A 26,765-nucleotide genomic window follows, 5' to 3' on the forward strand; every position below is an offset into this window, starting at 1 on the left:
AACACACACCGGTGCCAGGGAACAAGCAGTACAGTAAATGCTGCTCCACAGCACCTGGTGGTGAAGACGGCTCTCATCATTCTCCCCTGCTCTGCCAGTGATCACCACAAACAGGGGAGAATGATGAGATTTATAATCAAGCGAGAACAATGACAGCAGGCGACGGCTGATAGGATTACTACTCCCATCAGCCTACAACCTGCTGCCACTAATAAAAGTAACAGCAGGAGTGACCAATGGGAGTATTCCTCACCAATAGCAAGCACTCTCAGTAAATGAAAAAAACAGCATGGGTTACCCTGTATTTTTTATATTTTTTTTAATTAGCCAGGCAAAACTGACAGCTGGGGGCTCTAACACTCAGCTGTCAGTTTTAGCAAGGCTGGTTATCAAAAAAAGAGGGGTCCCACAGTTTTTTAAAATTATTTAAATAAATAAGAAAAAAACGGTGTGGAACCCCCCCCCCCCCCCCCCCCCCATTCTGAGGGTTGCAGCCCCCGTCTGTCAGTTTTGCCTGGCTAGTTAAAAAAATATATATATAGTATTCTCAGGCTGGTAGGGGGCCATGGATATTGACCCCACCAGGTTAAAAATAGCAGCCTGCAGCCACCCAGAAAATTCTGGCTCTTTATCTGGTTCTTCCCATTTGCCCTCTAGCGGTGGCAAGTGGGGTTCATATTTGTGGGGTTGGTGTCACCTTTGTACTGTCAGGTGGCATCAAGACCACAGCTTAGTAATGGAGAGGCATCTATAAGACACCATTACTTATCCAATAGTTAGCTGGTAAATAAAGACACAGCTAGAATAAAGTATTTTATTAGAAATAAAAACAGTTTTCCATTGTTATTTAAAAACAACAAACAGTTATACTCACCTAACAACTAATTGAACTGAATCCATCGTCTCCTGTAATAAAACAAAAATAAAAAAACAGCAATATCCCTCACCTGTCTGTCGTTCTGTCCCACACCGTATTCCATGTTTGGGGGATTAATAGTATTCAGCCTAGAAGGTGGTGCCAAAATGCAATCGTCCAGACTGAGAACCACTGGTGAATGAGCTGCTGCAAATGCAGCATTTTTGACAAGCGATGACATCATCGTGGTTACCGCTGGTCAGTGAGGCTGCATTACCAGCAGGGTTGAACTGCGGTGACCTGGGGGGGGGGTCAATATCAATGGTGCCTTACCAGCCTGAGAATACCAGCTACCAGCTGTCAGCTTTAGCAAGGCTGGGTGTCAAAAATGAAGGGGAACCCACAACGTTTTTTAAATGATTTATTTAAAAAACAGCATGGGGACCTCTCTATTCTTGATAACCAGCTGTGAGACAGTGACAGACGTTGTTGTGAATGGCTGGTATGTGTCAAAGAGGAGGTCCTCTGCGCTGTAAGCCTGAAATGTTGCTCTGGGACCTGTAGTTCCAAAAGCTTTGCTTAGCTTGTAAGGGGTTGGGCTTACAGGGTTGGCCAGAGAGCTGGGCAGGTCTGGCCATCCACCTACCTCCCACCAACGGGTGTGTCTCAGATGATATAGTGAGACTGTGGTGTGATCACATTGTCTCTGTGTTGTAAAGTCCTGCGAGTGGACCAGATTCCTGAAGCGCACGTGGTGAGACCATGTGCCTGCAGAACCTGCGACGGCTAACTGTTTTGGGGAAGCTACCATGCTTCTAAGGGGCTGAAACTGTCGGGTGGGACGTTGCGGAGCAAGTCATCATACGAGACAGTGATCCTAATTAGGCAGTTTCCCTGGAGGCCAGGACCGACAAGGAGTCAGCGTGTGGAGCGGAGCTCCTGGAAGGTAACCTCAGACAAGGGGTTTGTAAGAAACGGCAGAGAGGTTTATCTGCTACATGAACAAACTGCTGGTCATGATATGTTCATGGATGTAATGAAACAGTTATACAGTTTATGCAGAGTAAATAACTCGAATAGACTGTTTAAGTGAGAAACCGTTCCTGTGTGCCTAAATCCTGTTGCCAAGCGAGTGTCCTCCAACACACTTGGGGAGCACTATCTCACACAGCCTTACTGAGGCCAACAGCACCCGATGTCAGTTTTGCCTGGCTGGTTATAGAAAATACAGGGGAACCCATGCCAGGCGGAGGCTGATGAATACTATCATCAGCTGCTCCTGCTGTCACTGTTACAAGCAGCAGCAGGGGTAGGAGTAATAGTCCCATCAGATGCCGCCTACTGTCATTGTTATCACTTGAATATGGCTCATCATTCTCCCCTCAAGCTCACACTGATCAGCGGCAGAGCAGGGGAGTATGATGAGAGCCGTCTTCAGCACCCGTGCTGGAGAACAGCACTTATTGTACAGTTGCTTCCCTGGCGCCCTTTTGTGTGGTACCGATGAAGCACCCTGGCAGCACACAGTTGCCACATGTAAATATTACACACACTAACACTGACATCTCCGATACCGTTGTTATCAGTCAGAGCTTTGGCTTACCGACTCCAAAAGCACTGCTATGTATAGTGAAAATCAAAGAGTCCTATAAACGCCAGCTAAATGCTGGCTTTCACAGGACAGTCGTCATAACAAGCATAAAGGTTTTAGCAAACCCCCTGGCTGTCATGGCAACCCATGTGCACCTCGTGATCACGTCACAGGCACGCCGATGGGCATGTGGAATGCTGCACCCACTGCGGGCACAAGTTAAATGCTGCTGTCAGAGATTGACCACGGCATTTAATAGATTTAACAGTCGTGAGCAGAGGTTTGACAAAAGCACGCTGAGGGAGCAGATAGCCGAGAGCCACACTGCGGGGGCACACGAGCCAAGTGTGGCTCTCCGGGCCGAGAATCAGCCGATTGTGAACTACCTGAGTCGTTTTGCTAAGAGAATGAACTGTAGGAGAAAGGGGAGATCAGTCTGCAGCAGATTAAGAACCTCTCGTCCAGCATACAGAAATTTCTTCTGGGAACCCTGGCCAGTAAGGAGATCAAAAACATGGCCGCTGCCCCCTCAAGCTATGCAGCTGCCGTGGGGCTGCAGGGGAGTGAAGTGAGAGCCAGAGAAGGAGCGCGTGACTCTGTACTCTGAACCTCAGGCCCCCAGGACATTTACGGCCCTCGATGACCTTTTATCAGGCCCAAGGACAGATTCTCCGAAACCGCACTTTCGGGCAAGGAACTGTATTTTAATTGCCACAAGCTCATTAATTTCTTCTTGCTCTGTTAGCACACACACAGTGTTCACTACTGAACACTGAAGGGCATGCAATGAAAGATTACGTCCTGACACCAGTGCCAGAGTCAGGATGTACTTTGTGGGTGGAGTTTGTACGGCTCCCGAAGGATGGTATAAATATCCAAATGGCCCTTGGCAGAAAAAAAGATTCCCCACCCCTGCTGTACAGACTCCAGTTCGTATATCATCATTCCATGCTGCAGGAGTTAAAACAAGGGGGTTGTCCAAACAGCCAGAGAGCACAGCACAGCACAGGGGGATGAGCTGCAGTCTTCCTTCACCATGAATGATGACCTGGACTGGCAGAGCACAGACATGGCACAAGGAACGCTGATGGCAGCTTGCCATCCTAGCCAGACTCAGACATGGCATGCAGACTCAGGGTGGGGGGTATCCCTTGATGAGACCCAGATGCAGAAAGGGTGTTCTGAGGAACTGCCTCCCCCATCACTTTCACTAGGGTGCACTACAATCCCCAGCAGTGCAGCAGGAGCTAATTCTCCTTTGGAGAAGACTGCTGTCCCACCTACTCATCCCAGGGGAGGGGACACACATTCGTCTGTCATACAAGCCTCAGGAGATATAGCAGAGCTACTCAGCTATGTAACAGGCTAACAGCTATTCATACAAGAGAAGACATGGAGACATACAAAACACGGCTGGAGAAGGCTTGCAGGTCATAATTGAATACTGTGCGCACTGAAGTTAAACAAGTACAGTATATACTCGAGTACAAGCCGACCCGAGTATAAGCCGACCCCGTTAATTTTGCCACAAAAAAATAGGAAAACTTAATGACTCGAGTATAAGCCTAGGGTGGGAAATGCAGCAGCTACCGGTAAATTTCAAAAGTAAAAATAGATACCAATAAAAGTAAAATTATTTGAGACATCAGTAGGTTAAGAGTTTTTGAATATCCATATTGAATCAGGAGCCCCATATAATGCTCCATACAGTTCATGATGGGCCCATAAGATGCTCCATACAAAATACGCCCCATATAATGCTCCATACAGTTTATGATGGGCCCCATAAGATGCTCCATATTAAAATATACCCCATATAATCCTGCATAAAAGTTAATAATGGCCCCATAAGATGCTCCATAGACATTTCCCCAATATAATGCTGCACAAATGTTGATTATGGCCCCATAAGATGCTCCATAGAGATATTTACCCCATATAGTGCTGCACAAACGTTATGGCCCCATAAGATGCTCCATACAGTCACTTGCCCCATTTGCTGTTGCTGCGATTAAAAAAAAAAAAAATCACATACCTCTCGTCGCTCAGGCCCCCGGCACTTTCAATATTCACCTCTCCTCTTTCCGGCCGCCGCTCCGTCTTCAGCGTCTTCTGCACTGACGTTCAGGCAGAGGACGTGCACTAACCACGTCACCGCGCCCTCTGACCTGAGCGTCACTGCAGAAGACGCTGAAGACGGAGCGGCGGCTGGAACGAGGAGAGGTGAATATCGCGCAGTTCTCCCCCTCCCCATTATACTCACCTGCTCCTGGCGCGGTACAGTCCCTGGTTCCCCGGCGCCGCAGCTTCTTCCTGTATTGAGCGGTCACATGGTACCACTCATTACAGTAATGAATATGCGGCTCCACCCCTAAGGGAGGTGGAGCCGCATATTCATTACTGTAATGAGAAGTACCATGTGACCGCTCAGTACAGGAAGAAGCTGAGGCGACGAGAGAACAAGGGACCTGCATGGACCGTGCCAGGAGCAGGTGAGTATTATTAGATAGCCCAAGCTCCCCCTCCCCTGCTGACCCCTGGGTATGACTCGAGTATAAGCCGAGAGGGGGACTTTCAGCCCCAAAAAATGGGCTGAAGATCTTGGCTTATACTCGTAGTATATACGGTAGATACTCAGGTCCAGGACCACAGTAACAGAATCCAAGATATTGAAAGGAAGATGCTTTCTCATCAGAAGTCAATAGACATATACTCCAGCCAGCTTCACTACCTGATAGAAGCCCAGGATGATGCAGAAAACAGTAGATGGTGCAATAATCTGATGATACGGGGTCTACCTGAGTCAGTAGAATCTAAAGATCTTTCTCATACATTGCAACGCATTTACAACAGAAATCTGGGTGAGCCTCCTGAGAATGAGATTGAATTGGACCCTGACCATCCACAGAAAGCACAGTCCCCACTGGGAATTCATGTCACATTGTTGGACGTTAAACAATTTTCCCGACAATGCCTGTGCACTTCGCACATCTTTTTGTACATGTTCTTTTTTATCTTCTTCGTATATCCACTTTAACCTATTTAGTATGTTTCTGTCTGTTTTCTTCCCTTACATTTTTCTTCCTTCACTTGCAGACTCTTATATTTTCCTTTCTCTTCCCTCTACTCACTCCCGTTTCTGCTTCTGTCCCTTCTTCTTTTCCTCCCTTCCCATAATTTTTTATTCTTCTTTTTCTCCTCTCTTCACTTTTTCTCCTTTCTCTTCCGTTTCCTCCCCCGCTTATAAAGTACTTTACCATTACCATGGAGCGGATCAATATAAGATCCATTAATGCCCGGGGAATGAATGTCCCTCAGAAAAGGTGTCAGATTTTGTATGATATACATAAAAAGTGGACTCTGCTCCAAGAGACTCATTTGAAGGCTGGCAGTCTCTTCACCCTGTAAGATCTATATTATTATAATAAAAAAGGAGAGAAAAAAAAACCTGATGGCACCACTTTGCAGCAAAGTCTGATAATCACATATGTGGCACACACGCGTCAACTATACCATAGGATACCGGGTGCTTATCCAAGAAAAAAAATCATAAAGAATATGCAGAAAATAGAAAAAAAGGATAGCACTCACCGATCCTTAAAAATCTTACTTTATTTCAACGTTTAAAACATCATGGCCAGGAGAACAGATGAAGGAGTGTGTGAGCCAGTGCTGACGACGGCTGTTTCACGCTATTGAGCGGAGGTGGTGGTGGTGGATACTTCATCTAAGTGCCATTTCCTGCCCCGTAGACGTTTAAATGCTATTATGGCAGATAAAGAGAAACAGGGAGCACCACTAATTGGCTTAAAAATAGCTGGAGTCTCATATATATATATATATATATATATATATATATATATATATATATATATATATATATATATATATATATATATATACAGTTAGGTCCATATATATTTGGACACAGACAACATTTTTCTAATTTTGGTTATAGACATTACCACAATGAATTTTAAACAAAACAATTCTGATGCAGTTGAAGTTCAGACTTTCAGCTTTCATTTGGGGGTATCCACACTAAAATTGGATGAAGGGTTTAGGAGTTTCAACTCCTTAACATGTGCCTCCCTGTTTTTAAAGGGACCAAAAGTAATTGGACAGATTAAATAATTTTAAATAAAATGTTCATTTCTAGTACTTGGTTGAAAACCCTTTGTTGGCAATGACTGCCTGAAGTCTTGAACTCATGGACATCACCAGACGCTGTGTTTCCTCCTTTTTGATGCTCTGCCAGGCCTTCACTGCGGTGGTTTTCAGTTGCTGTTTGTTTGTGGGCCTTACTGTCTGAAGTTTAGTCTTTAACAAGTGAAATGCATGCTCAATTGGGTTGAGATCAGGTGACTGACTTGGCCATTCAAGAATATTCCACTTCTTTGCTTTAATAAACTCCTGGGTTGCTTTGGCTTTATGTTTTGAGTCGTTGTCCATCTGTAGTATGAAATGACGACCAATCAGTTTGGCTGCATTTGGCTGGATCTGAGCACACAGTATGGCTCTGAATACCTCAGAATTCATTCGGCTGCTTCAGTCCTGTGTCACATCATCAATAAACACTAGTGACCCAGTGCCACTGGCAGCCATGCATGCCCAAGCCATCACACTGCCTCCGCCGTGTTTTACAGATGATGTGGTATGCTTTGGATCATGAGCTGCACCACGCCTTCGCCATACTTTTCTCTTTCCATCATTCTGGTAGAGGATGATCTTGGTTTCATCTGTCCAAAGAATGTTCTTCCAGAACTGTGCTGGCTTTTTTAGTTGTTTTTTTTTAGCAAAGTCCAGTCTAGCCTTTTTATTCTTGATGCTTATGAGTGACTTGCACCGTGCAGTGAACCCTCTGTATTTACTTTCATGCAGTTTTCTCTTTATAGTAGATTTGGATATTGATACGCCGACCTCCTGGAGAGTGTTGTTCACTTGGTTGGCTGTTGTGAAGAAGTTTCTCTTCACCATGGAGATTATTCTGCGATCATCCACCGCTGTTGTCTTCCGTGGGCGCCCAGGTCTTTTTGCATTGATGAGTTCACCAGTGCTTTCTTTCTTTCTCAGGATGCACCAAACTGTTGATTTTGCCACTCCTAATATTGTAGCAATTTCTCGGATGTTTTTTTTTTCTGTTTTCGCAGCTTAAGGATGGCTTGTTTCACCTGCATGGAGAGCTCCTTTGACCGCATGTTTACTTCACAGCAAAACCTTCCAAATGCAAGCACCACACCTCAAATCAACTCCAGGCCTTTTATCTGCTTAATTTAGAATGACATAACGAAGGGATTGCCCACACCAGTCCATGAAATAGCCTTGGAGTCAATTGTCCAATTACTTTTGGTCCCTTTAAAAACAAGGTGGCACTTGTCAAGGAGCTGAAACTCCTAAACCCTTCATCCAATTTTAATGTGGATACCCTCAAATGAAAGCTGAAAGTCTGAACTTCAACTGCATCTGAATTGTTTTGCTTAAAATTCATTGTGGTAATGTCTATAACCAAAATTAGAAAAATGTCGTCTCTGTCCAAATATATATGGACCTAACTGTATATGTATATATATATATATATATATATATATATATATATATATATATATATATACATACATACATACATACAGTACCAACAGTTTGGACACACCTTCTCATTTAAAGATTTTTCTGTATTTTCATGACTCTGAAAATTGTAAATTCACGCTGATGGCATCAAAAATATGAATTAACACATGTGGAATTATATACTTAACAAAAAAGTGTGAAAATATGTCTTATATTCTAGGTTCTCCAAAGTAGCCACCTTTTGCTGTGATGACTGCTTTGCACACTCTTGGCATTCTCTTGATGAGCTTCAAGAGGTAGTCACCGCGAATGGTCTTCCAACAATCTTGAAGAAGTTCCCAGAGATCCTGAGCACTTGTTGGCCCTTTTGCCTTCACTCTGCGGTCCAGCTTGTTACATCTTTGCTTCCACCGCGGCTCCCTGCTCCCTCTTGCTCTCACCTGTCTTCGGCGCCCCGGCGCGCCTTCTTTGCTGCGGGTTCTCGTCCGGCGTCTTCTCATCTGCGTGCGCGCCCGGACTCTGCTCCTCCCCAGCTGCGCGCACACGCTCGGTTCAGCGCTGTGCGCGTACGTCTCTGAGAGTGTCCCTGCCACTATCTTCTCCTCTCTTTTCCCTGGAGGACCTCAACCCGGAAGTGCTCACAGCGCTGGCCTTATTAGTCCGCCTCTTCCTTCCAACCTCGCCTTGTGATCATTTGTACTTGCTACTGACCTCGGCCGCACTATTGTCCTGCTTCTCATTTGCCTGACCTTGTGCTTCTTTCTCTATTTCCCTAGGTCCTGTCCTAGTTCCCCATCCAGTCTACCTCCACGTAGTCCTGCTTGCTTGTCCGCTTCCACTGAACCGTCCCTGCTTCATTCTCCAGCCAGTCCTCAGTTATCTTCCGGTTTCGTGCTTCTCTCTTGTACCACTTCACCATCCTGTCTTATCTCTTTTAGTCTGGTATATCCTCCTGGTTTCTATTTCTTGCCCTCTCACCCTGTCTTCCAGCTGCTGTGGCAATAGTCTCTTACGGGCCTGCCCCTAACGCTCCCTGTATAGGGGGCGGTTCCATCTGGTCAGCTCGCCCGTGGGAGGATCGTTGTCAGGGTCCAGTGGGTCCACCCCTTTGTTCCTTATTACGTCTCAGTCATTGTCACACTAGTCACAGCAGTAGCAGTTACAGGACTGCACTCGGATGACAGCCTGATTCTTACACAGCTCACCCCGAACCATCTCGATTGGGTTCAGGTCTGGTGACTGTGGAGGCCAGGTCATCTGGCGTAGCACCCCATCACTCTCCTTCTTGGTCAAATAGCCCTTACACAGCCTGGAGGTGTGTTTGGGGTCATTGTTCTGTTGAAAAATAAATGATGGTCCAACTAAACGCAAACCGGATGGAATAGCATTCCGCTGCAAGATGCTGTGGTAGCCATGCTGGTTCAGTATGCCTTCAATTTTAAATAGATCCCCAACAGTGTCACCAGCAAAGCACCCCCACACCTCCTCCTCCATGCTTCACGGTGGGAACCAGGCATGTAGAGTCCATCCGTTCACCTTTTCTGCATCACACAAAGATACGGTGGTTGGAACAAAAGATCTCAAATTTGGAATCATCAGACCAAGGCACAGATTTCCACTGGTCTAATGTCCATTCCTTGTGTTCTTTAGCCCAAACAAGTCTCTTCTGCTTGTTGCCTGTCCTTAGCAGTGGTTTCCTAGCAGCTATTTTACCATGAAGGCCTACTGCACAAAGTCTCCTATTAACAGTTGTAGAGATGTGTCTGCTGCTAGAACTCTGTGTGGCATTTGACCGGGTCGATATTCTGAGCTGCTGTTAACCTGCGATTTCTGAGGCTGGTGACTTGAATAAACTTATCCTCCGAAGCAGAGGTGACTCTTGGTCTTCCATTCCTGGGGCGGTTCTCATGTGAGCCAGTTTCTTTGTAGCGCTTGATGGTTTTTGCCACTGCACTTGGGGACACTTTCAAAGTTTCCCCAATTTTTCGGACTGACTGACCTTCATTTCTTAAAGTAATGATGGCCACTCTTTTTTCTTTACTTAGAATTTGTATTATGGCAAGAAAAAAAGCAGCTAACAGTATATTCAGCTGTGTATCCACCAGACTTCTGCTCAACGCAACAGATGGTTCCAACCCCATTTATAAGGCAAGAAGTCCCACTTATTAAACCTGACAGGGCATACCTGTGAAGTGAAAACCATTTCCGGTGATTACCTCTTGAAGCTCATCAAGAGAATGCCAAGAGTGTGCAAAGCAGTCATCAAAGCAAAAGGTGGCTACTTTGAAGTACCTAGAATATAAGACATATTTTCCGTTGTTTCACACTTTTTTGTTAAGTATATAATTCCACATGTGTTAATTCATAGTTTTGAAGCCTTCAGTGTGAATGTACAATTTTCATAGTCATGAAAATACAGAAAAATCTTTAAATGAGGTGTGCCCAAACTTTTGGTCTGTACTGTATATACTAGATGGTGGCCCGATTCGAACGCATGGGGTATTCTAGAATATGTATGTACGTCGCACTTAGCACAGCCACGTAGTATATAACGCAGCCACGTAGTATATAATGCAGCCACGTAGTATATAACACAGCCAGCCACGTAGTATATACAGTTAGGTCCATATATATTTGGACAGAGACAACATTTTTCTCATTTTGGTTATAGACATTACCACAATGAATTTTAAACAAAACAATTCAGATGCAGTTGAAGTTCAGACTTTCAGCTTTCATTTGAGGGTATCCACATTAAAATTGGATGAAGGGTTTAGGAGTTTCAGCTCCTTAACATGTGCCACCCTGTTTTTAAAGGGACCAAAAGTAATTGGACAGATTCAATAATTTTAAATAAAATGTTCATTTCTAGTACTTGGTTGAAAACCATTTGTTGGCAATGACTGCCTGAAGTCTTGAACTCATGGACATCACCAGACACTGTGTTTCCTCCTTTTTGATGCTCTGCCAGGCCTTCACTGCGGTGGTTTTCAGTTGCTGTTTGTTTGTGGGCCTTTCTGTCTGAAGTTTAGTCTTTAACAAGTGAAATGCATGCTCAATTGGGTTGAGATCAGGTGACTGACTTGGCCATTCAAGAATATTCCACTTCTTTGCTTTAATAGACTCCTGGGTTGCTTTGGCTTCATGTTTTGGGTCATTGTCCATCTGTAGTATGAAACGACGACCAATCAGTTTTGCTGCATTTGGCTGGATCTGAGCACACAGTATGGCTCTGAATACCTCAGAATTCATTTGGCTGCTTCTGTCCTGTGTCACATCATCAATAAACACTAGTGACCCAGTGCCACTGGCAGCCATGCATGCCCAAGCCATCACACTGCCTCCACCGTGTTTTACAGATGATGTGGTATGCTTTGGATCATGAGCTGTACCAAGCCTTCGCCATACTTTTCTCTTTCCATCATTCTGGTAGAGGTTGATCTTGGTTTCATCTGTCCAAAGAATGTTCTTCCAGAACTGTGCTGGCTTTTTTAGATGTTTTTTAGCAAAGTCTAGTCTAGCCTTTTTATTCTTGACACTTATGAGTGGCTTGCACCGTGCAGTGAACCCTCTGTATTTACTTTCATGCAGTCTTCTCTTTATGATAGATTTGGATATTGATACGCCAACCTCCGGGAGAGTGTTGTCACTTGGTTGGCTGTTGTGAAGGGGTTTCTCTTCACCATGGAGATTATTCTGCGATAACCCACCACTGTTGTCTTCCGTGGGCGCCCAGGTCTTTTTGCATTGATGAGATCACCAGTGCTTTCTTTCCTTCTCAGGATGTACCAAACTGTACATTTTGCCACTCCTAATATTGTAGCAATTTCTCGGATGGGTTTTTTCTCTGTTTTCACAGCTTAAAGGCCCCGTCTCACTTAGCGACGCTAAAGCGATCCCGACAACGATACGACCTGTCAGGGATCGTTGCTGCGTCGCTATGTGGTCGCTGGTGAGATGTCAAACAGTGAGATCTTCCCAACGATCGCTGCTGCGATCTCACTGTTTGACATCTCACCAGCGACCTGTACAACGATGTCACATGGGAGCTATTATGACGATTCAGTGTCTGAGTCGTCAACGAGGTCGTTGGTAAGGTGTCAAACACAGCGATGTGTGCTACCCAGCGGGACCTCAACGATCAAAAAAAGGTCCAGGCCATTCCGACACGACCAGCGATCTCACAGCAGGGGCCTGGTCGCTGCTACATGTCACACATAGCGAGATCACTACTGAGGTCGCTGTTGCGTCACAAAACTTGTGACTCAGCAGCGATCTCGCTAGCGATCTCGCTTAGTGTGACGGGGGCTTAAGAATGGCTTGTTTCACCTTCATGGAGAGCACTTTTGACCGCATGTTTACTTCATAGGAAAACCTTCCAAATGCAAGCACCACACCTCAAATCAACTCCAGGCCTTTTATCTGCTTAGTTGAGAATGACATAATGAAGGGATTGCCCACACCTGTCCATGAAATAGCCTTGGAGTCAATTGTCCAATTACTTTTGGTCCCTTTAAAAAACAGGGTGGCACAGGTTAAGGAGCTGAAACTCCTAAACTCTTTATCCAATTTTAATATGGATACCCTCAAATGAAAGCTAAAAGTCTGAACTTCAACTGCATCTGAATTGTTTTGTTTAAAATTAAATTGTGGTAATGTCTATAACCAAAATGAGAAAAATGTTGTCTCTGTCCAAATATATATGGACCTAACTGTAGCACAGCCACGTAGTATATAGCAGCCACATAGTATATAGCAGCCACATAGTATATAACACAGCCCACGTAACACAGACAGCCACGCAGTATATAGCACAGCCACGTAGTATATAGCAGCCACGTAGTATATAACACAGCCCACCTAATATATAGCACAGCCCACACAGTATATAACACAGGCCACGTAGTATATAACACTGCCCACGTAGTATATAGCAGCCACACAGTATATAGCACAGCCACGTAGTATACAGCAGCCACATAGTATGAGCAACCACATAGTATATCGCACAGCCCACGTAACACAGACAGCCACGTAGTATATAGCACAGCCACGTAGTATATAACACTTTCATAACATTACATAACATTATATAACATTTTCACCATAAAAATTTTGTTTTAGCCCCAGATTTAACATTTTCCATGGGGAAATGTGTAAAAATGGCACCAAAGTTTGCCTCTTGTAGAACAAATTATAGTAGAATAGACTGCAGACTCCATATACAAAGCCCTTAATTGCCATAAGAGCAGAATCCACCTCAAGTGACGCCATTTTGAAAATTACACCCCCCTGGAAATTTATCTACAGGAGTAGTGACGATTTTGACTCCAATTGCAAATCTGCTGTTGTAGTGCCTGTAAACTGTAGTGCCCATACATTATGCCTAGCTTGTGTGTCTGGAGACATGGACCCTGTAAATTAATGGTGCTGTCATCGCTACAGAAATGCCAAACATGAGGATGCTACATATGGTCTAGGCACACTGGTGCTTAGAAAGGAGGGGGGCATTTGGATTTGAGAGCAAAGAATTCGCTGAATTTATTTTAGGGGGACGAGGAGCCATAGAGCTTTTACAGAGCCTTTGTGCTACCAGTATTGTGAAAGCCCCCTTCATTTCCACTGACAGATAATGGACCTGTTTTTGGGGACTTGTTTTTTTTTTTAAGGAGATGAAGTTGAAACTTTCATTGGGAATAGTTTACACAATATTTTACACAATATTTGATATATTACATAATATTTTGGATCACGTTTATCCTGCACTGTACGCTAAGCACTTACATTATTATTGTTTATTTTTATAGCCCCAATGATTCCATGGTGCTGTACATGAGGAGGGATTTCATACCAAACACAAATAGAAATTACAATGAACAAACTAATACTTGCAGACAAGTACAGACGAGAGAAAGGTTTCCATCTAATTTTCCGAATGATGCGATTCCGATTAAATCCCCGAGGGATCCATTCACTATAATGAGGCAGCAGAGTTACACTGACTCGGTCTGGCCTCTGTTCAGCGGTGTCCTTAATTTCAGTGGAGCACAAAACTGAGGTGGACAACGTATTTATGCATGTATAAAAAGAGAGACACCGCCAGATCACAAATCAGACAGCATCCACAGTGTCTTCTCCTGTCTCATTATAGGGAATCTTCAGTGTGCAGTTCCATCTGAATCATGCATTTTGTATCACGTGCAAGCGTTCAGAGTCGAGCACAGGATAAATGTGAGCCAAACCTTACTGCGATCTGCGGGAGGCAGAATTAATAAATCAACAGCAGGTCAAGAATTTATTATGATTTTCACGGTGTGGTAAAAGTGATAAAGCATCTTTATTTTTGCATCAGTACAGTTACAGCGAAATCATATTAATCTGTTTTATGTTTTATCGCTTTTACACAAAAACTTTTTTAGAAAAAAAGAATGGCTTTTTGTATCACTATATCGAGAGCTATAGCTTTTTTATTTTTCTCAGTGTGTGTTTATTTAACTCTTTACATACATTTTTAGTAATGAGGGTGTCTGGCTGACATCTCTTCATTACCAAAGCTAGGGCTTGGTGTCAGGGACAGCTGGTGACACCAACCCCTAAACCCATTACCTTGATGCGACTGCACCAGGGCATTGGGAAGAGCATGGACTAAGTGCCAGAATTGGCGCTTCAAATATGAAGCGTCATTTCTGGGGCAGCTGAGGGCTGGTATTTTTAGCCTAGGACGGAGAAAATAATCATGAAAAAGAAGGTGTTGAACAAGAAAATTACATCACAACACTTTTTTTCCTTTTTTCAAATATCTTTATTTCGCTTTAAAAAGCATTCATTGCTGCACAAAAATGCCTGCAAAAAACTTATCAAAAACGCAAGTTTTTTCCATTGCGTTTTGCTGCCAAAAAATTCCTAGAGATGCAGAAACGTTGCAGAAATTTCTGCAATCAAATATTCAGTATGTGCACATGGCCTAAGTCTATTAGGAAGTCTGTAGGAATACAAAAAGAAATACCGTATTTTCCGCTTTGTAAGATGCACTTTTAATCCCCCCAATTTGGTGGGAAAATGGGGGTGCGTCTTACAATGCAGATAAACTTTATCGGTGCTACAGCTGCGGGCATCCGATGCTTGCCGCCACACTATCCCCGCTGCTGCCGTGTGCTGCTGCTGCCGCTGCACTGTGTCCCCGGTGCTTGCTGCCGCTCTCTGTCCCGTGATGCGTCGAAGGGCTCTGCAGTTCCATCCATGCTTTCCTGTGCGGTGGATTCTATCTGGGAAAATGGCTGAGATCTCCATCTGCGCATGCGCCACCTACCGGCGGCCATTTTCCCGTAAGGAATCCACCGCACAGGAAAGCATGGATGGAACTGCAGAGCTCCCCCATGCAGCACGGGACAGAGAGCTGAGGCAGCATCCAGCAGCATTGGACAGAACATGGCATCAAGCATCGGGGACACAGAACGGCAACATCACCCGGTAAAAGAATGCGTCAGCAAGCATCAGGGATACAGCACGGCAGCAGCACCCAGTAAAAGAGCGTGGAAGCAAGCATCGGGGACACAGCATGGTGGCAGAACCCGGCAGCAAGGGATAGAGTGCGATGGCAAGCTTCGGGGACACAGCATAGCGGCAGCACCCGGCAGCATGGGAAAGAACGCGATGGCAACATCCACCTCCTCCAGGAGCAACTCTGAGACCCCGCATCACCACAGCCACCACCCCCGGTAATCAGTAAGATGCACGGATTATAAGAAGCACCACCATTTTATCAAAAAAGGTTTTTTGCTGTTTTTCTCCTCAAAAATTTGGGGTGCGTCTTATAATCCGGAGTGTCTTATAAAGCGAAAAATACAGCAGCTGTTTTTCCCGGCGACGGATGCTGAAGAAGGCTCGCATCACTCTTGCCTGCTCTGCCGGCGATCAGTGACTTCACCGTGACCTGCGGCAACTTCACCGTGATCTGCGGCGACCTCATCACTGAGTTTTTCCCTAAGGCCGGCGTCACACTGGCGTATTGCATCCGATGCGAGATCATCAGATGCGATATGCTAATGACACTCGGCTCCTGCTCGCAGCAGAGCAGGAGCCGAGTGTCATGCGTCTGTGCTCCGATTCTCTCGCACAGGGAGGATCGGAGCACAGCTGCGGAGGAGGTGGAGAAATGAATTTCTCCATCTCCTCCATTGCTGGGGTCCGCTTATAACGCAGAGCACTCGGATGATATCCGAGTGGTGTGCGCTGTCTCACTCGCACCCGTAGGCTTATATGGGTGCGAGTGAGCCGAGAGTTTTCCTCGGTCCGAGACAATCGCAGCATGCTGCGATTGTCTCGGACCGAGGAAAACGGCCGACAAAAAGTCGGCTGGTGGGAGCTGCCCCATAGCTGAACATTGGTCCGAGTGCAATGCGATTTTTTATCGCATTGCACTCGGCCGTTTAAAACGCCAGTGTGACGCCGGCCTTAGTGTTGAGATCACCGCAGTTCAGCCCGGCTGGGAATGCAGCCTCACTGACAGGCAGTAATCTCGATTATGTCACCTCTGGTCAATGATGCTGCGCTTGTAGACGCTCATTCTCCAGTGTTTCTCAGCCTGAACTGTCGCATCTTGGCACTATCCAGGTTGAAAACTATTTAAACCCCAGACATGGATTACGGCGTGGGACACAACAATGGACAGGTGAGGGAGACAGTTTTTTTATTTTTGATTTATTACAGGAGACAAGGGATTCATTGGAATTAGGCGAGCATAACTGTTTGTTATTTTTAAATAAAAATGTAAAAGGGTGTTTTATTTTATTTTAACACCTTTCTGACATCAGACGTAATATTCCGTCCGTGTGCCCCGGGCCAATTTGAACATGGATGGAATATTACGTCCGAGCGATAGCCCGTGCACACGTGTGGTGTGCGGGTGATCGTCGCTGGGTGTCAGCTGAATCTGACAGCTAACATCAGGCACTAAGTGCCAGGAGCGGTTACAGACCGCTCCCGGCACTTTAACCCTGAAATGCTGCGATCGAACACAATCGCAGCATTTCAGATGCTGGCAAAAGGCTGACAGCCCCATTGCCTTTGGATCATTGCCATGGTGACCCAATTGTCGTCACGACGACACCCAGGTCACCAGAGCTAGGAAATTTGCTGATCATGAGCAGTGCATGATCAGCAAGTCTCTCTGTCAGTGCAGAGCTGACAGTTTCTATAGCATGGGGAGGCCGCTTAATCTTCATGCTATAGAAGCGATCAGCCTGCAAAAAATGATTGTCCCATATTGGGACAAAAGAAAAAAAGGTTAGAAATTAAAAAAACAAAAAACTTTGAATTGTAAAAATATTTTAAAATCAAAAATCAAGATATTGTATCTCAAAATAAAATATTAATGAAAAAATATATAAACAATAAAAAGTACACATATTTGGTATTGTCGCGTCCGCAATGACCCGACCTATAAAACTGTCCCACTAGTTAACCCCTTTAGTAAAAACCGTACAAAAAATTTAAAAAAAAGACACAATAAACAATGCTTTATCATCATACTGCCGAACAAAAAGTGGAATAAAACGCGATTAAAGGGAACCTGTCATCCCCAAAATGGAAGTTGGGCTAAGCCCACCAACATCAGGGGCTTATCTACAGCATTCTGTAATGCTGTAGATAAGCCCCTGATCTATCCTGAAAGATGAGAAAAAGAGGTTACATTATACTCACCCAGGGGCTGTCCCACTGCAGTCTGGGTCCCATGGGCGTCACGGTCCGGAGCCTCCCATCTTCTTACGATCACGTCCTCTTCTTGTCTTCACGCCGCAGCTCCGGAGCAGGTGTACTTTGTCTGCCCTGTTGAGGGCATAGCAAAGTACTGCAGTGCGCAGGCACCGGGAAAGGTCAGAGAGGACCAGCGCCTGCGCACTGCAGTACTTTGCTCTGCCCTCAACAGGGCAGACAAAGTACGCCTGCGCCGGAGCCGCAGCGTGAAGACAAGAAGAGGACGTCATCTTATGAAGATGTGAGGCCCCGGACCGGACCGCGACGTCCATCCGATCGGACCGCCCACCCAGGTGAGTATAATCTAACCTTTTTTTCACCTTTCAGGATACATCGGGGGCTTATCTACAGCATTACAGAATGCTGTAGATAAGCCCCTGATGCCAGTGGGCTTAGCTCAACTTCCATTTTGGGGGTGACAGGTTCCCTTTAAAAATACAGCTATAAACATGGTACCAGTGAAAACGTCATCTTGTCCTGCAAAAACCAAGCCACCATACAGCTTTATCAGCGGAAAAATAAAAAATGTATAGCTCTCAGAAGAAAGCGATGCAAAAATAATTATTTTTTCTATAAAAGTTTTTATTGTAATAAAAAAAAATATATAAATGAGGTATCGCTGTAATCGTACTGACCTGAAGAATAAAACTGCTTTCTCATAACCCCTTCCCAAAAAAAAAAAAAATTCCTGAATTGCTGTTTTTTTGTTAATTCTACCTCCCAAAAATCAGAATAGAAAGCAAAAAAAAAAGTCATGTGCCCGAAAATGGTACCAATGAAAAAAAACTCGACCCACAAAAAAAAAACAGACCTCACATGATTCTGTGGGCCAAAATATGGAAAAAATGATAGCTCTCAAAATATGTGGATACAAAAACTATTTTTTTGCGATAAAAATAGTCTTTTAGTGTGTAACAGAAGCCAAAAAGAAAAACTCGCTATAAGGAGTCTTTCACATGTCTTGATAATACCAGTACCGGAAAAAAACGGTACCAGAGACCGTGTGTGTAATACTTGCAGCACACGTGTGGCATCCGTTTGCCGCATCAGTACCACACGGACGGGCGCCAGGTAAGTAGCGTTACAGTAAGCGCTGTTCCCCAGCGCTGGGTGCTGAACACCTCTCATCATTCTCCCGTTCTGCCGGGGATCAACGCGAACAGGGGAGAATGATGAGAGTCATATTTAAGTGATAAAAGAGACAGCACGCGGCGGCTAATAGGACTATTACTCCCATCAGCCTACCCATGCTGCCGCTAATAACAGTGACAGCAGGAGCGGCTGATAGGGGTATTCATCAGATGCCACCTGGGCTATCAAATAAAAAAACAGCGTGGGTTCCCCTGTATATTCTATAAAGAGCTAGGCAAAACTCACAGATGGGGGCTGCAATCCTCAGCTGTCAGCAAGGTTGGTTATCAAGAATAGAGGGGTCCCCACGCTGTTTTAATTATTTAAATAATTTCAAAAAACGGCGTGGGGTCCCACCCATTTTTGACAATCAGCCTTGCTAAAGCTGACAGCTGGTATTCTCAGGCTGGTAAGGGGCCATGGATACTGAGCCACCCAGAAAAGGCTTTGCCCAGCTATTCCCACTTGCCCTGTAGTGCTGGCAAGTGGGGTTCATATTTGTGGGGGTGATGTCACCTTTGTATTGTCAGGTGACATCAAGCCCACAGCTTAGCAATGGAGATGCGTCTATAAGACACCTATCCATTAATAATCCTATAGTTGTATGGTAAATAAAGACACAGCCAGAATAAAGTATTTTATTAGAAATAAAACAAAACACAGTTTTTAATTTTTATTTAAAAATAACAAACAGCTATACTCACCTAACGCCTAATTCCACCGAAGTCCACGTTCTCCTGTAATAAACCAAAAATAAAAAAAAAACAATATCCCTCACCTTTCAGTCATTCTGTCCCACGCCATAATCCATGTCTGGGGAGACATAATTTTCAACCTGGACAGTGCCAAGATACGACCGTCCAGGCTGAGAACCACTGGTAACTGAGCGGCTGCAAGTGCAGCGTCAGTGACCGGCGGTGACGTCATCGAGCTTACTGCCGGTCACTGAGGCTGTGTTCCACGCTAGACAAAACTGCCATGACCACTGTGAGATCCCCGCTAGGACCGTGAGCGCTTACTGTAACGCCGAAGTGTGTCACATGGGTGACATCCATGTGTGTTATCCGTGTGTGGGACGTTTTGCCGCCCGTGCTGACATTAAAAAATGGACATGTTATGTGCACACATCAGGATTTGTTGCAGAAATTTCCTGAACAAAATCGGACATTTTCTGCAAGAAATCCACATGCGTTTTTTTCGCGGTTTTTTTGCGGATATTTCCGGAGGTTCCCAATGCAATCATATAGTGGGAAATCCGCAAAAAATCTGCAAAATTAATGAACATGCTGCGTTTTTTACTGTGATGCGTTTTTTTCCGCGAAAAAAACATATGCACAAAAATTGCAGAATGCATTCTAAATGATGGGATGCATTTTTATGTGTTTTTATCGTGTTTTTATAGATAGATATAACGCGAAAAATCCGGAACATGTGCACACAGCCTTAGTGTGTTTTGCCCACGGACACCTGATCCGTGGAAACACTGACATGTCAACAGACCCATTCACTTGAATGGATCTACACGTGAACGTGTCTCCGGTACATGTGAAAACTGTCACCACACGTACCGGAGACACAGACGTGTCAAAGACACCTAAATCTGGTATTGTTGTAATCGTATCGACCCGAAGAATAAAGTCACCTAATCATTTATACCACATGAGGAAAGGCGCAAAAAATAAATAAAACCAATTCTTCACATGCTATTTTTTTTTTTTTCATTCTGCCTCCCTAAGATCGCAGGAAGGCACGGCGCACATTTATTCTGTGCTGAGAGCATGCACTAGGATTTCCGTGTAAATCTCTGAAATATGTGATTCAGACGGAACCTCTGGCGAAAGATTCCCTATAATGAGGCTGATGGAGGCACTGTGGACCTGTGATCCAGCGGTGTCCGTCTTTTTAGGATTGCATAAAAGTGACGTCTGCCACAATTTTGTGCACTTCTGAAAAGAAGGACACGGCTGAACAGAGGTCAGATGGAGTCCAGAGTAACTCTGCTGCCTCACTTTAGTGCATGGAACCCTCGGGGGTTTCATCTGAATCACATCCCTCGGAGATTTTGATGGAAACCCCAAAGCGTAGAACGCTGGATAAATGTGATCCCAAACGTTATGTAAAGTGTACAGAATAAAAGCTTCAACTCAATCCAAAACAAAAGCAAGGTGCATGTCTCCTGAAGCAAAAGTTGGGCATAACGTACTGGTGACTGCAACGTACTTGTCACTACAGCGTACTGGTCACTACAACGGCAGTTTGCAATTTTCACTCGGCAACATTCATTGCCGCTTGGTTCTGGAAAATACCCATGAAGTCAAAATCCTCATACCTGTAGATAAATTGCTCAAGGGGTATAGTTTCCCAAATGGGGTCACTTGAATGGGGATTCTGCTCTTCAAGCAAGTAGGGGCCCTGTGTATGTAGTCCGCAAACTGTTGTAGGAAAATCTGAACTCCAGGATGCAAATAGCGCTCTGTTCCTCCCGAGACTCTCCGTACGGCTAAATAGTGCTGTACAGCCATACACAGTTGTGGCCAAAAGTATTGACACCCCTGCAATTCTGTCAGATAATACTCAGTTTCTTCCTGAAAATGATTGCAATCACAAATTCTTTGTTATTATTATCTTCATTTAATGTGTCTTAAATGAAAAAACACAAAAGAGAATGAAGCAAAAAGCAAAACATTGATCATTTCACACAAAACTCCAAAAAATGGGCCAGACAAAAGTATTGGCACCCTCAGCCCAATACTTGGTTGCACAACCTTTAGCCAAAATAACTGCGACCAACCGCTTCCGGTAACCATCAATGAGTTTCTTACAATGCTCTGCTGGAATTTTAGACCGTTCTTCTTTGGCAAACTGCTCCAGGTCCCTGATATTTGAAGGGTGCCTTCTCCAAACTGCCATTTTTAGATCTCTCCACAGGTGTTCTATGGGATTCAGGTCTGGACTCATTGCTGGCCACCTTAGAAGTCTCCAGTGCTTTCTCTAAAACCATTTTCTAGTGCTTTTTGAAGTGTGTTTTGGGTCATTGTCCTGCTGGAAGACCCATGACCTTTAAGGGAGACCCAGCTTTCTCACACTGGGCCCTACATTATGCTGCAAAATTTGTTGGTAGTCTTCAGACTTCATAATGCCATGCACACGGTCAAGCAGTCCAGTGCCAGAGACAGCAAAGCAACCCCAAAACATCAGGGAACCTCCGCCATGTTTGACTGTAGGGACCGTGCTCTTTTTCTTTTTTTTTCTCCTGTAAACTCTATGTTGATGCCTTTGCCCAAGAAGCTCTACTTTTGTCTCATCTGACCAGAGAACATTCTTCAAAAACGTTTTAGGCTTTTTCCGGTAAGTTCTGGCAAACTCCAGCCTGGCTTTTTTATGTCTCAGGGTAAGAAGTAGGGTCTTCCTGGGTCTCCTACCATACAGTCCCTTTTCATTCAGACGCCGACGGATAGTACGGGTTGACACTGTTGTACCCTCGGACTGCAGGGCAGCCTGACCTTGTTTGGGTGTTAGTCGAGGTTCTTTATCCAACATCCGCACAATCTTGCGTTGAAATCTCTTGTCAATTTTTCTTTTCCGTCCACATCTAGGGAGGTTAGCCACAGTGCCATGGGCTTTAACCTTCTTGATGACACTGCGCACGGAATACACAGGAACATTCAGGTCTTTGGAGATGGACTTGTAGCCTTGAGATTGCTCATGCTTCCTCACAATTTGGTTTCTCAAGTCCTCAGACAGTTTTTTGGTCTTCTTTCTTTTCTCCATGCTCAATGTGGTACACACAAGGACACAGGACAGAGGTTGAGTCAACTTTAATCCATGTCAACTGGCTACAAGTGTGATTTAGTTATTGCCAACACCTGTTAGGTGCCACAGGTAAGTTACAGGTGCTGTTAATTACACAAATTAGACAAGCATCACATGATTTTTCGAACAGTGCCAATACTTGTGTCCACCCCCATTTTTATGTTTGGTGTGGAATTATATCCAATTTGGCATTAGGAGAACTCTTTTTGTGTTTTTTCATTTCAGACAAATTAAGATAACAATAACAAAGAATTTGTGTTTGCAATCATTTTCAGGAAGAAACTGAGTATTATCTGACAGAATTGCAGGGGTGTCAATACTTTTGGCCACAACTGTAAGGGGTATTGCCACATTTAGTAGAAATTGTGGGACAAATTCTGGGGCCATTTTTACCAACTTTTTGTGGGAAAATGTAAAATCTTTGGCAAAAACAAAATTTTGGTGGTAAAAATGTAGTTATTTTGTCTTCACTGTCTAACGGTATAAAATTATGTGACACACTCATGGTGTCAATATGATCACTGCACCCCTAGATAATTTTATTTCTATAGGGCCAACATATTCAGCAGCACTTTACATTTCAGAGGGAACTTGTACAGACAACAGACATTACAGCATAACAATAAACACATAGATCAAAACAGACACCAAGAGGAATGAGGGCCCTGCTGGCAAACTTACAATCTATGAGGAAAAAGGGGAGACACGAAAGGTGAACGGTAACAATTGCTTTCATTATTTGGACCAGCCATAATATAATAAATCGGGTGTTCATGTGCTGCATGAACCGGTTATCAGTTTAAGTATGTAACAGCACAGACACGACACAAAGGGCTATTAAGTGCATAAATCTTGTGAGAATATGATACGAGGAACCTGGCTATGGTAAAAATTTTGAACAGGCAACACAGGGATAGTTAGATTAATGTATTGAGGTGGTAGGCCAGTTTAAAGAAATGCATTTTTAGGGCACGCTTAAAACTGAGGGTATTGGGGGAATAATCGATTTAACCTGGGTAGTGCATTCCAAAGAATTGGCACAGCACATGAAAAATCTTGGGAGACTGGAGTGGGAGGTTCTGATTATTGACTGATAACTTCAGGTCATTAGCAGAACAGAGGGCATGGGTAGGGTGGTAGACTGAGGCGAGGGAGGCGATGTAGGGTGGTGCTAAGCCATGGAGTGCTTTGTGGGTGAGGGTAATAAATTTACGCTTAATTCTGGAGTGGATGGGTAACCAGTGTAATGACTAGCACAAGGTAGAGGCACCGATGTAACGATGGTTGAGGAATATGATCCTGGCTGCAGCATTCAAGACAGATTGCAGAGGGGTGAGTTTGGTAAGAGGGAGACCGATTAGTAGAGAGTTACAATGGTCCAGAAGAGAATGAATAAGAGAAACAGAGTTTTTGCAAAGTCGAAAGTAAGAAAGGGTCAAATTCTAGAAATGTTTTTGAGGTGCAGATAAGAGAGCGAGATGAATGAAAAAGCTAGATGAATTGAGAGGTGTAGTTTGTAAAATGGGTCACTTATGGGGGGGTTCTGCTGTTCTGCCACCTCATGTGCTCTCGCAGTGGGTCATGGCAGCTGCAAACCATAACAGTAAAAACTGGCACTCCTTGCCTTCTGAGCTTTGCACAGTGCTTGAAAACTATTTCCCCATTACATGTAGGGTATTGGCGCACTCAGGATAAAATGGACTTCAGTTTGTTGTAAAATAAATTGTCCTATTAGCCCTAAGAAAAATTAAAAACTTAAAGGGAACACGTCACCCCCCAGGGCCTATTAAAGTAAAATAGCCACCGTCAGCAGCACTAAGGCTGCATTCTATGAAGGTGGCTCTTATGTTTATTATCCCTAGGAACGCTGAATAATGAATTTTATAAATTTCCCGCCAATACCTCTATTGAGTCAGGGAGGTATGCTTTCTCCCCCTAACTCAACCGCCTTGCAGCCGTCCATCATCCCGCTCTGTCCTCCGTGCGCCGCCTCTTCTCTTTCTCGTGACGTCACCGGCGCTTACACTCTGCAATCAGTTCTCGGGCATGCGCCGTGCGTGCTGCCCGTGAACTTACATCAGGTGATGTAAGGATTTCACACCTGCATGTAGCGGAGGCCCCAGATCCCGCCCCGCAGGGTGTTATGATGTATTCACACTGCGGGGCTGGGAATCTGGCGCCTGCGCAGTGGAGCGGGTCACCGTGCTCCATTGAAAATAGTGCTGATGTCTCGCGGGATTTGTGAAGTCTCTTCCCTTCTGAGCTTTGCACTGTGCCTCAAAAGTAGTATTCCTCCACATATGGAGTGTCGGCGTTCTCAAGAGAAATTGCACAACAAATTGTATGGTGCAATTTCTCTTGTTACCCTTATAAAAATGCAAAATTTGGGGCTTAAATAACATCTTTGTGAGGAAAATGTTATTTTATTATTCTCACGGCTCAACGTTATAAACGTCCGTGAAGCACCTGGGGGTTCAAATTGCTCACAACACATGTAGATAAGTTCCTTGGGGGTTCTATTCTCTGAAATGGGGGGGGGGGGGTTCCACTATTTAGGCACATCTTGGGCTCTCCAAATGTGACATGGAGTTCAATCTCAACTCCAGCCAATTTTACGTTGAAAAAGTCAAAAGGTGCTCCCTTTCCTTCCGAGCTCTACCATGCCCCCAAACATAGACATCTTTGGTACCAGAAAAAAACGGAAGTGTGAAACCAGCTTTACAGAGATTTCTAAAATTTTCTTTCAAAGTACCTGCCATGCATAAATGATACATTGTAGACAGTTTATTGGTTATGTATGCTGGGCTGTTTTGCCATTGTATGTTTTTAACTTTACAATTTTCAAAATAAAACTATGTGCCCACGATCCAGAGTTGCTGACGATTTGACGCTGTGAACTTATGCAGCATCAAACCCACAGCGGCCAGCTGTTACAGCAATAGTGGATGGGATTTCTAGAAATCCCATGTTCGACAGATGCCCGCAGATCACCGGCGGAGACTTAAATGAGGCGCATCTTTCCAGACGGAAAATATATCAATAGAATGTATTAGATGCGATAAATCTGCAAGGTTCAGTAAACAAGTGCATTCACCTGAGTTCACTAGAAGGCAGAGGTTTGGACGCAGCGAACACGCGCTGCATCCAAAGCACTGCTACTTCTGGATCAAAGGCACCCGGCCTAAAGAACTCTTCTCAAAAATAAAATTTTTAAAATATCCTGTAGGGAGAAATTAAAATGTTGGGAGGGTTCAAATATCCAGTTCTGTGCTCTCTTATAAGCATTCAAATGAATTAAAGACAATGGGCCCAATTCATCACAGCTTTCACGGCAGAATTCTGGTGTAAGAGCTTTGAAAATTTGCAAAATTTAGGTGGAACTCAGAGCTGCACTTAATTTATGGCATCTTCACAAAAGTTTCTCCCAGCTCCACCAAAATAGATTGGATATGCGTGCAGCAGGGTTGTGACACCACAGCCTGTCTTACTCACTACGAGCTGTGGCATTCCATGCGCTAGAAATTTCACTCAGCTACCTGATTATAGTTCGTTCTGGCTCGGTGCACTCCAATCATCAGACAGTCAGATTAAAGAAGTGGTATGCACCGCTTTACGAATCAGGAGCGAACAACTCCAGCACTATGTCATCAAGACCGGAGTGAACAACACTGATCTTGATTAGTGATGAGCGAATATACTCGTTACTCGAGATTTCTCAAGCACGCTCGGGGGTCCTCAGAGTATTTTTTAGTGCTCGGAGATTGTTTTTCTTGCCGCAGCTGAATGATTTACATCTGTTAGCCAGCATAAGTAAATGTGGGGATTCCCTAGCAACCAGGCAACCCCCACATGTACTTATGCTGGCTAACAGACGTAAATCATTCAGATGCGGCAAGAAAAACAATCTCCGAGCACTAAAAAATACTCGGAAGACCCCCGAGCATGCTCGAGAAATCTCGAGTAACTAGTATATTCGCTCACCACTAATCTTGATGAATTAGGCCCACAATATACAATATCAAAATCAAGTTAAAAATAAACATGATTAAA

General features: G+C 44.4%; 1 protein-coding gene across 2 annotated transcripts in view; it reads right to left on the reverse strand.

Moving 5' to 3' along the window:
• TULP4 (TUB like protein 4) overlaps window positions 1-26,765 on the reverse strand; it is a 411,660-nt gene that overhangs the window by 286,103 nt on the left and 98,792 nt on the right. The window lies entirely within an intron of this gene.

This window comes from Ranitomeya variabilis, chromosome 2 (assembly GCF_051348905.1).
Source record: "Ranitomeya variabilis isolate aRanVar5 chromosome 2, aRanVar5.hap1, whole genome shotgun sequence".
Lineage (NCBI taxonomy): Eukaryota > Metazoa > Chordata > Amphibia > Anura > Dendrobatidae > Ranitomeya > Ranitomeya variabilis.